The sequence below is a fragment of the Eulemur rufifrons genome, chromosome 9 (assembly GCF_041146395.1).
Source record: "Eulemur rufifrons isolate Redbay chromosome 9, OSU_ERuf_1, whole genome shotgun sequence".
Taxonomy (NCBI): Eukaryota; Metazoa; Chordata; class Mammalia; order Primates; family Lemuridae; genus Eulemur; species Eulemur rufifrons.
In genome coordinates this window covers 10,309,847-10,324,136 of record NC_090991.1, presented here as the reverse complement: position 1 = coordinate 10,324,136, position 14,290 = coordinate 10,309,847, and the positions used below count along the sequence as shown (strand labels likewise).

The 14,290-nt window shown below is 39.7% G+C and overlaps 1 protein-coding gene across 2 annotated transcripts in view; it reads left to right on the top strand.

Moving 5' to 3' along the window:
- The window catches only part of STX8 (syntaxin 8), a 264,310-nt gene that overhangs the window by 216,861 nt on the left and 33,159 nt on the right, over positions 1–14,290 (top strand). The window lies entirely within an intron of this gene.

Below are 14,290 nucleotides of genomic sequence, written 5' to 3'. Positions count from 1 at the left end.
TATCATGTTCTGAGCCACCTAGGGACCAGCACCAGTGGGAAACTGTTATCCCCCCACACTCCCTCCAGGCCCTGAAGAGCAAAGGGGAGATAACAGTGTTTCGGGAGCTCAGAAAGGGCTAGAACCATAGATGAGGACAGCAGACAGTAAGTGTGCTTAAGAGGATATGCAGCCATTGCGAGAAACACACTGTTGATGCAGGGAGAGAGCAGGAGAAGAAACACCCCAACTTCACTCTTCTGACCTCTGACCTCCAGCCAGTGCCTCCCTTGGCCAACTCAACAGGAAGCCAGAAGGCAGGAGAGGCCAGGTGAAGCAGTATGTGGGGGTCAGCCCTTCCCCAACCAGGGCATGGAGAGGAGTGGAGGAACCATCTAGAGAGGCATCAGCCCAGTGGTAGAATTCCAATTTATGTATTTTTATTTGTTTCTCTGGGGATGGTAAAAAGAGTTGTGAATACGTACACTGTTTATTACAGTGACAGTGATTTAGGACCTTAGTGAATGTGTCATTTTAATTGTCAGTTTTTTAAAAAACTGGCGATTTTACTGTTTAAATTTATTAATTTATTTGTTAATTTGGGTATGTGCTTTAACTACCAGTACAATGAAGAAGATACACTGCGAGGAATTTAACTTCCTGCTCCCTGTCTTTTCTTACTCCCTCCCCTTCTCCATGCAGTTAACTGCTTTTATCAACTTCTCATGTCTTTTTCGAGTGTTTGTTTTTGCAGATGCAGTCATGCATTGCTTAGTAATGAGGATATGTTGAGCAATGCATTGTTAGGCAATTTTGTCATCCTGTGAACATCATAGAGTGTACTTACACCTAAATGGTATAGCCTACTACACACAGGCTATATGGTGTGTATATAAACATAGAAAAAATATAGTAAACCTACAGTATAAAAGATTAAAAAGTGATACACCTGTATAGGGCAGCTCCATTATAGTCTTATGAGACGTCCATGGAAAATGTGGTCCATTGTTGACGTGAATGTCTTTATGTGGTACATGACTATACAAGCTAAACCTGAATGCATATACAGGTGCTCATCAACTTATGATGGGGTTATCCCAATAAATTCATCATAAGTTGAAAATATTGTAAGTAAAAAAAATGCGCTTAATACACCTAACCTAGCCAACATCACAGCTTTACCTAGCCTGCCTTAAGTGTGCTTAGGACACTGGCATTAGCCTACAGTTGAGTTGAGCAAAATCATCTAACACAAAGCCCATTATAATCAAGTATTTGAACATCTTATGTAATTTATTGAACGCTGTGCTGGAAGTGAAACGCAGAATGGTAGAATGGATGTTCGCTGTACATAGCTGAAAGCACCATCGTAAAGTTGAAAAATCATAAGTTGAGGACCATCTGTATGTTCATATTTCTTCTCTCTTAACACGAAAGATAGCATATTGTGAACTCTCATCTGCACCTACCACATACACTATTTTATATGTGTATATGTATAGCTGAAGGATAAATTCTCCGAAGTGGAAATTTTGATCAATTTTGCCAGATTGCCCTCCACAGAAGTTGTATGGTTTTATACTCTCAGAAACATTGTATGAGACTATTTCCCCATAGCCTTGTTGAAAGATTATGGTGCTCAGCCTTTGGAATTTTGCCAATTTGATAGATGAAAAATAGTATTTCGTTGTATTAGGTCAAATGAGCCACATGAAATTGCCACTTACATAGGTGAAAAATGGTAGAACATTGGTAATTTCATATGGTTCAGCCTAATAGCTTTATTTTATATTTTTCTTATGAGTGACATAGAATACCTTTGATGTATTTTAATGACCGTTTGTATTTCTTTTTTTCCTGAACAATCTGATGCATTTTTCTTTAGATGGCTGGTCTTTTTCTTACCAAATTAAGGAGCCCTTTATAAATTAGGGAGACTAATCCTTTGTGATAATGAGTTTCAAATATTTTTTTCCTAATTTGTTATTTGGCCTTCGACTTTGCTTATGATTTTTTTTTTTGCCATTAAGTTTCTAATTTTTGTGTAATTATAATTAACAGTCTTTTCTGAGCTCCAGATTTTGAGTCATCAGATTTTTATGACCTCCAAATGGTAAGAAAGGTTATCTCTATTCCAAAGACAAAGGAATTCTTTCATGGATTTTTTTTTTTTTTGACCTTTAATGGTTTTGTTTGTTGCATTTAAATTTTGGATCCATTTGGACTTTATCATGGTGTGAGGTGTATCTTTTTCCAGATGGTTACTCAGTTGTTCCAACACCATTTGTTTTAAAAATTCATCCTTACTTGTACTGATTATGAATGCCACCTTGATCACATAATAATTTTGAAGACGAATTTTAAGCCCTAGCAATTTATTTTAACTTTTTGGCTGGAAATACATCTAAAATATACAATACTCCATATAATATCTTCTTTTACATGTTGCAAAATTTAATATATATTTATTTACTGAAGAAAATATAGATGAACAAAACTTGGAAAATGAAATGACCCTAATTATATCATTTACCAATGTTAACATTTTCTTTGTATGTATGATGCATATGCGCACACACACACACAGACACAGTATGGTAAAGGCCAAGCAGCTATAACAAAGAGACCCAACCATGTCGTAACTAACAGTATAATGGCTTATAGAACATAGAACTGTATTTCTGCTTCACGTACCAGCTCTGAAACAAGCAGTCTAGGTTGGAGGGGGAGGTCTCTTCTCCATGGTATTATTCTTTTTGTTTCTTTTCTTTTCTTTTTAAGTATATTAGGTTTCATTTATATACAATAACATTCACCATTTTTAGGTGACCAATTCTATGAATTTTGAGAAACACATGTAATTGTACTACTACCACAATCAAAATACTTCAGCCACCCCAGTTATAGTACTTCTCTCATACTCCTTTGTGATCAATGCCTCCTCCCCACCCTCCACCACCCCAGCCCCTGCAAACCAGTGATCTGATTTCTATTCCTATGGTTTTGCCTTTTCATGAGTTCATTCTTGGCCTACTTTCTCTCTGTCTTGTCTCTTCCTAGTACTTTATGGATCTGTATCCACTTGGTCAAAGCTGGGTCATGGATATACATCTTGGCTACACTTTAGGAAGGGGGAAAGAGCACTAAGCATGCATTGTGATGTTTTCAGGCCTAGAAGTGGGCCACATCTGCTTACTTTCTATTAGTGAGAATTTAGCTACTTGCCCACCTAGCTGGGAGATACACTCTATTTCTGTTGAAGAGAGGGAGAGTGGATCCTGATGGACTAATCTAGCAGTTGCCCTCGCAGCCTGGCCACCCATATATCCACAGCCATCTTCTGTCTATACTGAGAACACACCCTCTCCCCAAGGGAGACAACCCTAAACCCCATTCAGTTACGACATCCAACTCAAAGACTAGGATTGCTGGGTGGTAGAAAGTCTTCTCCAACTGGCTCTGAGGTGGCTCTGCGTGGTCTGGTGACTTCTAAACTACAGCTCAAGCTATTTGCATCTCCACCTCCCATCTCCCCAGGATTATGGTTTCTTTTAAAACTCATGATGCTTCTATTTGGTGTGCTGAGGACCACATCCAAGTTCCATTTCTAGAGATAGTTCTGGCTGATTTCTGACTTCCACTATGCTCATGCTGTCTTGCCCATTTTAAAAACAACAATTTTGGGGCCACCTGAAACAGTAGATGTAGGAAGCACAGCAGTAATCCTGGTCTGTACCGCAGTGCTGAGCCTCTTCCTCTGGCTTCATGGGAGACGTTTAAGGAAGGCTCTGAGCACTCATGAGCTCATTTCCTACTCTTTGAGGTAACAGCGGTAGTTGGTTTTCCCAACCTGGGAGGCCCCAATTTTCTAGACTTTTTCTATTCCCTTCCATCTGTGCTCACAAACTGGCCAGTTTTTGCATGAGCTCATCCCTTTCTTGTAATGGCTTGCTGAAAGTTAAATTATGTATAAGCATTTATTTCTTTAAAAGACTACTATATATGTACATTATCTCTAAATATATTTAATTATATTATTATAGTTACTTTAATAGAAAACTGTTAAGAAATTGCCTACCACCTCATTTTCAAGATCAAGTTGGGTAGGTGTAAATAAACTCCTTAAAAAGCAGACCTGTGAATTCAGACACATAAAGGAATGTCATTAATAGCACACAAAGCAGCCTTGCCAGCACTATTGCTAAGGACAGAGAGGTATAGGGTTTTGGCAGGGCAGTATAGATGCATTATGGAGTTGGGTAAAGACAGACAGGACCCAGCACTCACCAGGTCTTTTTGTTTAGAGATTATTATTAGACTAGATTAGTAAAATAGATCAGATGAGATACTATAACAGGGAGAATGCAAATGTTATAATCTATAGTCAGAAAAGGCTAATTATAGCATTTAGAAGAAGATGATCGTTTAAGCACAGTTATGAATTCAAATCATTGAAGGAATATAAAAATAGAAACCAGAAAAAATGAAAATAGATAACATAAGGATTCCATTTAAGAACTTAGATAAAACCAACTTAAAGAATGCAGGACAAAATGAGTGCATTAGGAAGCATATAAACAGTAGGTGTATTAATAAATATAAAAGCTGTCTGTTTGAAAAGGCTAATTAAATAAATGTACATCAAGTATTATGGTAAAAAATAAAAAACAAAAGCACCATATGAAGGATGAGAAAGGGGATAGAAACACCAATGCTGAGTTAAAAATAAGAGAATACTATTTATAGATTAATAATAATAGCTCAATGAAGATCTTCTAGAAAACAAGTTTCCAAAATAGTTTAAAGAATAACTAGAGTACTTAAATGGAACAGTAACTGAGAAAGAAACAGGGAAGTGTACAAACAATTATCTCCCCCAAAATGCTCTGGTGCTAGACAGTTTTATAGGCAAATTCTTTCAAACTTTCCAGGAAAAATAATTTCCATCTTATATAAACAGTTTCAGAATACAGAAAAGAAGGAAAGCTTCCCATTTCACTTTTATGAAGTTAGAACAACTCTGATATCAGAACCCAACAAAGATGATATATACATACAAATCTGTAGGCCAGCCTCTGTATGAAGACAGTTACCCTAAAAAGAAGGGTCCTAAATAAAACTTTAACAAAATGAATCTAGTTTTCTATTATAAGAATAAAGCTTTGTGCCCAAGCCAAATTAATCTCAAGAATGTAAAGAGAGTTTAATATTAGGAAACATATTAGTGTAAGTTATCTCATTAATAAATTGAGAAAAACCTTATGATCACCTTAATAGATACTAAAAAGGCATATAATAGAACTCATTGTCTTTCTTAGTTGTTTTTGTTTTCTTTTAAAAAAGCAACTCTTCAGAAACTAAGAATTAAAGGGTGCTTCATTATCATGCTAAATAATAATTATCACAAACTAAATGCTGCCATTTTGCTTAATGGTGAAAAGTTAAAAGATCAGATCAGGAACAAAATAAGAATGTCCCCTCTTACTACTAATATATATCATTAATTTGGAAGACCTTCAGACCTTCCCTGTGTAGTAGGCAAAAAAAATAAGTAAAAGAGGAGAAACCAAAATTATCATCATATTTGCAAATACTTACAATTGTCTACCAAGAGAATCAACAGAAAAACGAAGTTCTTGGCTAAATATTAATAAATATAATAAAGTAAATATGCAAAACTTGATTCTCATATGGCACCCATAACCAGTTAGAAAATGTCACAGGATACAGATTGCATTAACAATAGCTATAAAAACTCAACAAGAAATAGTATTTATCAAGAAAACTATAAAACATGACTAAGGTTCAAAACCCAACTCAAACTAGCTCAAGCGAAATAAAAGCGGGAGGTCATTTATCATAATTGTGAATGGGGGAGGGCACTACTCAAAGGAAGAACTGCAGGAATCAGGTCAGCTCAAGATTAGAACACAATTCCCAGAGCTCCTCGGACTCCTTGCATTAGGTTTGCAGGATACAGTTGTTGAGAACATGCACTGAACAACTCTAAACCTAAGGTATTGCCATTCATTGTCATGGTAATAGTCATCATTGATGTATATATTTGGGATAACAGTTTTATAGCGTGTGAAGAGGAGCGCTTGTTTCTAATTCACACAGAAACACCATTTGGGTTAGTGGTAGGGCCACATTGCATCCCCCCTTTATCTCTGCTTTGGCTTCACTCTTTCCTGCAGCAGATCGGATTTCTCCTTATGGTAGAGAACATGACCACTCACATCCCCACATTCGAGTTTCCACCAAGTTAATGTACGCATTTCACACACACTGATTCCGAATTCCAAAGAGAGTTTGGGGGCTACTTGGAATAGCTAGGAAAATTCTGCCCGGTGAAAAAGAACCACCTTAATTTCTATATTTTCATCTCAGTATTGTTTTATCATCTATCCTAGGCTTAAAATATGATCCTTTTCACCTCCAATGTTGAGAACTAATTTTTGAAGCTTTTCTTTCTGAGCAATTTTTATATAAACTCAGGGAAGTTTCTGAATTAGGTGTTCACAGACCTAACACCTGATACTCTTCGTCATTCAAATTATCTGAAAGCCTGCTCTGTACTAGACTGCTGTGAGATTTCAGTGGACGTAGAAGACAGACTCCCTTCCCACCCATTGCTTAATGTGATTAGGCTTTTCCACCCAAAGATGGGTATTAGATATTTTAAGTTTGTCCTTTGTGCGTATGCTTTGGGGAATGAGTTTGTCAAAATGAAAAGAGCAGAAAGGCACAAAAGAGCTGATCTGAAATGTGTATGTGAAAGAATGTGGGGGTTGGTTGGTGAAGAGATTGAGCTAATTGCACATTATTGAGGGTACTGGTGGATGACACGGGTTTTCAGTGTACGGATATTTGTGGAATAATACTAAGTACCTGAAGTTGTATAATGCAAAATTTTCAAAGATACCAGAGATAATTCAAGCAAGAGAACATGTACTACATAACTAGCCAAAGGAGAGAGAAAGAGATGGTGAGGAAATGTCAGTTAAAAGTGTTTGCATGGGGAAGACATGCTAGTCAGAAAAACTGGCATTTGAGTTTTCGTTTTGTGTTTGCAAAGGGCACTTTCTTGGGAAAGTAAACTCATGCCTGAAAAGGATAGAGAATGTGTAATGCATGATAATGCCTTTGTAAATATGTGTCATGTCTAATTTCTTTGGCTTATGGAGCAATTGGGAAATTTTCAACTCCGGAAATATGTGAAAATAGGTGAGATAAATGTTTATCTTGGGTGATTTATGTTCGTGCCATGCCTAGGTTCAAAGATCTCGACTAGATAACCACTTAAATTTCTCTTCGTCTCCAAATGTTGGATGAGTTAGTTGATTGAGGCAAACCCAAAGTGAAAGCAAAAGAGTTTCCATTGCGGAGTAACAGAGCCTGAAGGGGTGCTTCCAGAGAAAGAAGTAACCCTGCTCCACTGACTGGAAGCAGGAAGTGGTATGACTGCATTAAATAGTGTAAAAATTAAGAGTCCCCTTTTTTCTTCCCAAATCATTGGGGTTTTATAGCTGAAACTCAGTTCCTTGGTCTGCTTTGGAAATGCTAAGCAGACTTGGTAAGATTCAGCATTCTCTATAGCATATGTTTGCCATTAATCATGTGACCACATTTGTACCAGCTGAAGTTGGAGCTCACAAAAGTATGGAGAACTCTGATGAGATATGAATCTAAGAGAAAAGGTCACCATGCCTGTGCTAAATGCATCTTAGAGAAGGTTCATCCTGGTCACCAGTGCCATCTGAAGTCCAAGAGCAGATGTGAACCCAAGATGGCCCTCAGACTGTGAACTCCCCAGGCCAAAGGGAAATAACCTTCTTCAACTAATGGAGAGCAAATGGAAGTGAGAGAGAGCCCACAAAACACCCACAAGAGAAAAACCAGGTGGCAAGGTTAGCGCATCTGGCTAATTGGTCACAGACTGTAAATTCCCTTCAAGCATCTTGCTTTTAAGCCACATCTGCTCTTGCTACTTAGAAGAACCTGGATCTTCCAAGGAGTTGCAGAGGAATGTTTGCAACGATGGACAGCACTGAGGCTCAGTCTTTAAAGGGCAACACAAAAGTCTATCTGTTCACACAGAGTTACTTGGAAGAGGGAGAGAGACAAGGGTGGAGCAGGCCAGTGGGAGGAAGATACTGGAAGAGCATTTAGGAAAACCCAGACTAGTTTTCCCAGCAGCCTTTCCATTACCAGGAACTCTCCTGTACCCGTGGGTGCCAGGGCTGGCCCTGGGCAAAAGTACAGAGGTCAGAAAGTTACCCCCACCAACTCACGTGCCACACACACTCACATCACGCTGCCTTCAGTCACGGGCACTTTAGCTGTCCATCCTCTCTACTCAAGAGCAAAGGACTTCTGTGAGTTTGTTCATACTCAGATATTGGAGACAGAATGGGTTTTCCTAGCCAGTGACATTTCCATTTTAAATGGAGCAGTGGAAAAGGATGCCCATGACACAGACAGGAATCCACCAGCAGTGGAATTTTGGGCACCCTGCGGCTGTGCTGGGAAGACACTTGGGAACAGAAAGGACATCATTCTACTCAAGTCATCCCCATTTAGGTGACCACTTGGTCTGGCCTTATTAGGTACATGGAGCTGGCGTTGTTTATAGGAACACTGTTTAAGATACAGTGGAGTGCTTCTGCCTGCATGCCTGGCTGACAAACATTTGTTGAGTATCTGCTGTTACCTAGCCCTGGAGCTGTGACCTCTATTCAGCTTGTATGGGAAGTCACAGATGCTGAAATTAAGTTTCTCTCTCTCTCTCTCTCTGTCTCTCCAACCAAATCTATTCTCTTGCCTCTTTTAACCCTGCTTATAACTCTAAGCTTCCTTGGCATTTTAAGTAGATAAAGAATCACTCCACGAAGTGGGAGTGGCAAGAAGGCTGGCAGTGATGAGATTCTGATACTTAAGTTATTAAAGGTGAGTTTCTATATTCACTAAACTCTCCTAGGAGCAAAATTCACTTTTTTTTTTCCTTTTTGGCAAAATCTGGGCATATGCTACTAGGGTATATTCAAAATGATGTAATGTTTGAACATCTAGAAATCAAGTTTAGAATTGCAATTAAATAAGGTAACATACATGAACGAGAGCTAACATTTATGGGAGTTCATTTTGCGTCGGGCACCGTGCAGAATGCTCCAGAAACATCACGTCATTTAACCCTCACACCTACCCTATTTAGAAGATAAGGCAACTAGTAAATTAATTGAGCTCTTCCCTTAACAACTTGTGTACTTTTCTATATATGTGTTGTGTTTCAGTAAAATTTATGTTAAAAAAAAGATGAGGCTACCAAAGCCCAGAGAAGTTTAGTAACTTGCCTGAAGTCACCCAACTGGTATCAGCAGATGCAGCATTAATCCTCCACATTTGACTCACTTTGGACCCTACGGAGTCCCTACTCCGTACAACCATTCTTTACACTTAACTATAAATTAAAGTCTTGGCCATGGTAAGCAGTTCATACAAAAAACTGGTATTTATATTCATTTACACAGCTAATCCTTCATTTTGTCATTTTGTCATTATCTAGAAATGTCCTTGGGTTTTTTTTTTTTCCAGACTTCTCTTTTTAACAATTTATTTTCCTTTTCCCCTCCCAACCATTTACTTCTTGGTTGTTGAATAAATGAGTGAATAAATCATGTCATAACATTTATACTAATGCACATTTTTAAGACAATGTCCTCGGTTTGTTCATTTCTTCAGTTAGTCCATAAACAGTTATTAAATGCCTGCTGCATGCTAGGGACTAGGACTATAACGCTGAATAAGGTAGTCTCTTCTTTCAAGGGGCTCAGAGTCTAATGGGGACAGACAGGCTTGTTTAAAAAAAATTAAGTTGATAGAGTGTTATGGGTTCTAAGATAAGCTCTCTTCATGTACAGTGGAGGCATCAAGAAAGAAGTGGCTGGGGTGAACGACAAGGACCCTAATAGAAGAGGTGACTCTGAGTTTTGAACAATGAATAAGTTTTGGCTGAGGGCCAGGGATGTGGCAAGGCCCAGGCTCACTGCATTAGTCTGCTTGGGCTGCCATAACAAAATACCAGACTGGATGGCTTAAAGAACAGATATTTATGCTCTCACAATTCTGGAGATTGGAAGTCCAAGGTCAGGGTGCCAGAGGGTTGGTTTCTGGTGAGGCCTCTCTCCTTGGGTTGCAGATGGCTGCCGCCTTACTGTGTCCTCACATGGCCTTTCCCGTGTGTGCAGAGAGAGAAAGAGAGCCCTCTGGGGTCTCTTCCTTTTCTTATGATGACACCAGTCCTGCTGGGTTAATGCCCCACCCTTATGACCTCATTTTACCCTTCATCGCCTCCTTAAAGACCCTATTTCCAAATACAGTCACATTGGGGATTAGGGACTCAATGTATGAATTTAGTCCATAACACTCACCAACACCAGGGTTTCCCTGGTCCCCACTTCCTCCTGCTGCCTCATCAGTGAGGCACTCTGTGTCCCCTTGCACATGTCTTCTTACGAGTCCTTTGCCATGCATTCTCCCTGTCCCAGGAAGTCTTTAAGTAGCAATTCAACGATTCTAACCTGCTCTTGATAGAGTGTAAGACTGCCAAAACTCTTGTCTGTAAAACACCTGGCTCCAAATGTTCCACCATTACTCAGGGGTGATCATGATGGAGAAGCAGCAGTTGCCTTCCACGCAGGAATCTTCTCTTTCAGCGATTCTGTTCTATTTCTGGCCCTCTTGAGCCATCAGGGCCCAGCATACGGTTTCACACATAGGAAGGGCTCAGAAATTGGGAGTTCTCTTCCCCTTTCTCCTTTAGCAGCACCACGAGGCCTTCCAGCCAGAGGTCTTATCTCTTTTTTCTTGTGTGCTGCTGCCACCCTCACTGGTAGTTCTCTGCCAACCCTGGGGCCACGTCAGCCAGATGGGGCAAACAGTGCTGCAGTAGGTGTCGGAAGGTGCAAACCCTAGTCCGCCTGTGGGCTGGGTCATGGAACCTTCATCACTCGCTTCTGTAAGGTGGAGAAAAAAGACCGACAGGTAGGTACAAATTGTGACCAATTAAAAAAGCTTAACAAACACAACATCCTAGGGTGACTGCAAAGCTCAAAATGGGTAACATGTATAGAAAGATTCTTCGCAAAGTACAAAGTGCAGTATTCACTTCAAAGTTAATTATAATTTATAGTGATAATATATTTTTATAATTTATTTTCGGGGTAGATCATTAGACCTTCTCTCTTCTCCTATCTTACTGTCTTCATATACCAAAAGGACCTTAATCAGGTCTTTGAGAACTCTCTGAAGCTGCCCGTAAGGATACGGAAAAAAGGATAAGCCGTCCTTCTCCCATGCCCAAGTTACACGCTCTCATTCTAGAAAAATAGTCCCTAAAAAGTCTTCCGTGGAGCCTGATTAGAGGTGGGGAGCGACTTCCCTGGAAGCTTGTCACGCAGTGAGGGCCCACAGCCTGCCATCGGGCTGGAGTCCAGCTCCGTTACTCACCTGGGGCGCCCTTTATTCTGTTTCCTTGCCTGGAAACCGGGGCTGTTAATGGTATCTCATGTTAGGAGGTTTGTGAGGAGCAAATGAGTTACAGCATGTATAGCCCTCAGAGCAATGCTTGGCACATAGTAAGTGCTTAGTATTAGTAGTTATTGTTTTTCTTTATCTGCCTCGTAGACACGGAGGTCTATGGCTACTATCTCCCAGTGGTTATGTAGATTCTACCCAATTCAGTAATGTTGGTGAATTGAATTTAAATTTGCTCGACCAACCAGTACCCGTGATGAAAGCTATCAGACATTCCCTGTTTGTTCCATTTTCTGTCAGGTTACTTTAATCCGTCTTGAAAACAGTCTCCACGGTCTGTTTGCTGGCCAGGTGTAAGACCGTGTGTTTGGGGAGAGGGTGGAGGTCATGATGTTTGAATATCTAGTGGCATCTGAGGATTTGGGGCACAGGAACCGGGGAGCAAATTCTGAACAAGACCCCGAGGGCAGTCAGTGAAGGGAAAGCTTGTTGGCTCAAGGGGAAATTCTGTTGCTTCCAGACCAGCTTGGTTAAGCGAGATGATTCTGCAAGCCCTAGTGAGCTGGAGCCAGGACCGCGAGCTTCTGCCGAAGCAGGTTCAGTGCCAAAGGTATGAAGCGGAGGTATTAGCTGGAGGTGGGAAGAGGAAGTTTCTTCCTGTATGCCTCAGAATAAAGCATGCTGGAGATTAGCCGTTAGCAGGTAGCTAGAGAAATGTGTCAGTGCCTTCTCTTGATTTTGTCTGCTGTAAGGTTGTCTTTCCGAAGTCTGTATTGTGTTATGAAAGAGACAAGTTTAATAAACAGATTCTATTTTTGTTCCGAGCTGTGGCTTGGAAGAGCATTCTTAATCTCTGAACCAGGGACCCACTTGGTTCTGTGCGCCTGTCACTCCCTCTTCCACCACAGGGTGGTGACACACCTAAGCTGCAGGGGGAGGTCTCAAGCCAGTGAATACTGAAGCCCCACAGGCTGGCACCGCAATTGAGATTGTGTCACTGACTTTTAAGGTGCTTTCACTCTACCTTTATATGATTCATACGTGTAGTGTCCATTTATTTGTCTGATGCTCTTCTTTGTGTAAAAGAATTGCCCAGTGGGCGGGGACACCGTCCAGCCACCTCTGGGCCACTTCTGTGCCTCCCAGATCCACACTGCCTCTGCCCCAACTCTGATGGCTCGTTCCTGAATTCTGTTTCTGCTCTGGTTAGCTGGCAGTGCCGCCTCCAGCACTCAGGAACACACAGGAGAAAAGCAATCCCAGTTCTACTTAGTTCAAGTAAGGCAAGGCTGGAGGATTTCAAAAAGAACTTTTCCTTGGAAACAACAGCAAAATATACACAAAAGCATAAATAAATGAATAAGTTCACAGAGGTTAGTCTGCAGACCAAGACCTAAGGATAAAATAGCAAGCAATGATGACTGGCCAGCAAGGCTTGCAGACTGTCCAAGGCCCGCCTTCTTCCCTAGCCTCAGTCTCTGAGAATCTTGTAGAGCAAAGGGTAACAAAAATAGCCCAAATTCTGTCCGAAGATAGGTTTTATTATAACTCATAACCTATGTATTCCAAAGATGGCATGGGGTAGCTTACAATAAAAGATATATACTTTTTATTTTTAAATTTTATTTTATATTTATATATAATTTCAAAGCTGTTAAAGAAGAAATAGGAAATGTTTAAACGTAGAGGAAAACATAAATAGAATATATCAAATCCCTAAACTAATACCATGTTTGAAAACATTAAATTTAGCACCGAGAATAGAATCCTAGAAAATTAGCACAAAAAGGGAAATATGATGTGTCACTCAATGAGAATACTTTTTCAAGAAAGGCAAGCTTTTTCCTGGTACTGAATATTTAGCTCAGTAATTGAAGCATATAACTCTACAGTGATTGTATAGAACACACAGAAACTCCATTTGGTTGATAGTAATGTTTGTTTGAGTTGATACCACTTTTAGGTCTGATGGAACCCTCATTCCTTCCCAAAATTTGTTTCTGTGTTCACCATGGCTGTGCAGCCCTCCCTTTTTGAAGCCGACCTTAGATAAAGTGAGGAAACCCCCAAGGGACATCCTCTTCAGCAGAGGACTCTAGACGGGAATGAGTTATCCCAGCCTAGTAAGAAGGATGTGTGCTCTGGACTGCTTAGCAGTGTCTGCTGTTCCCATTTCTCCTTTTCCAAACAGAAGCTTTTATTTTTTTTTTTTTTTTTTGAGAAGTGTTAAATATTCTTTATTTGATACTACACATAAACCACACTAAAATGCCTTTCAATAAATAAAAGGCAGCATTTTAATAGACACAGGGAAATTAGATTGTCATAGCGAAGACCAAAAATATAAAGTAAACATTGCTACCTTATCTCCAGCCCTTGCCTTTAACAGGCTAATAAACACAAGTTAAAACACCAGTGAGTCCTGCTTGGTTCCAAGACAGTGAAGGGATTTCCCTAATGTTTAAATATATTCACATAACCAGTTATATAAATCTAAATAGAAAACCAATCTTCAACAGGTTTTGAGATGGCAATTTACCATCTTTGTGAAAAGTTGAACATTACTAATTAATCCAATCATATCTTTAGAAGGGAAAAGCAGTGATAGCATTGACAGAATTGGAATTACTATCAAAATTCAAAAAACTGAATTAACCACAAGCCAGTCTTAGTTAAATCAGGACTGTCCAACGAAAGTATTCTGTCACTCTTTCATGATCTGATTGCTGGTGTATGAGACCAATTAAATTACGGTACACATAAAAAAAAAAGTCAT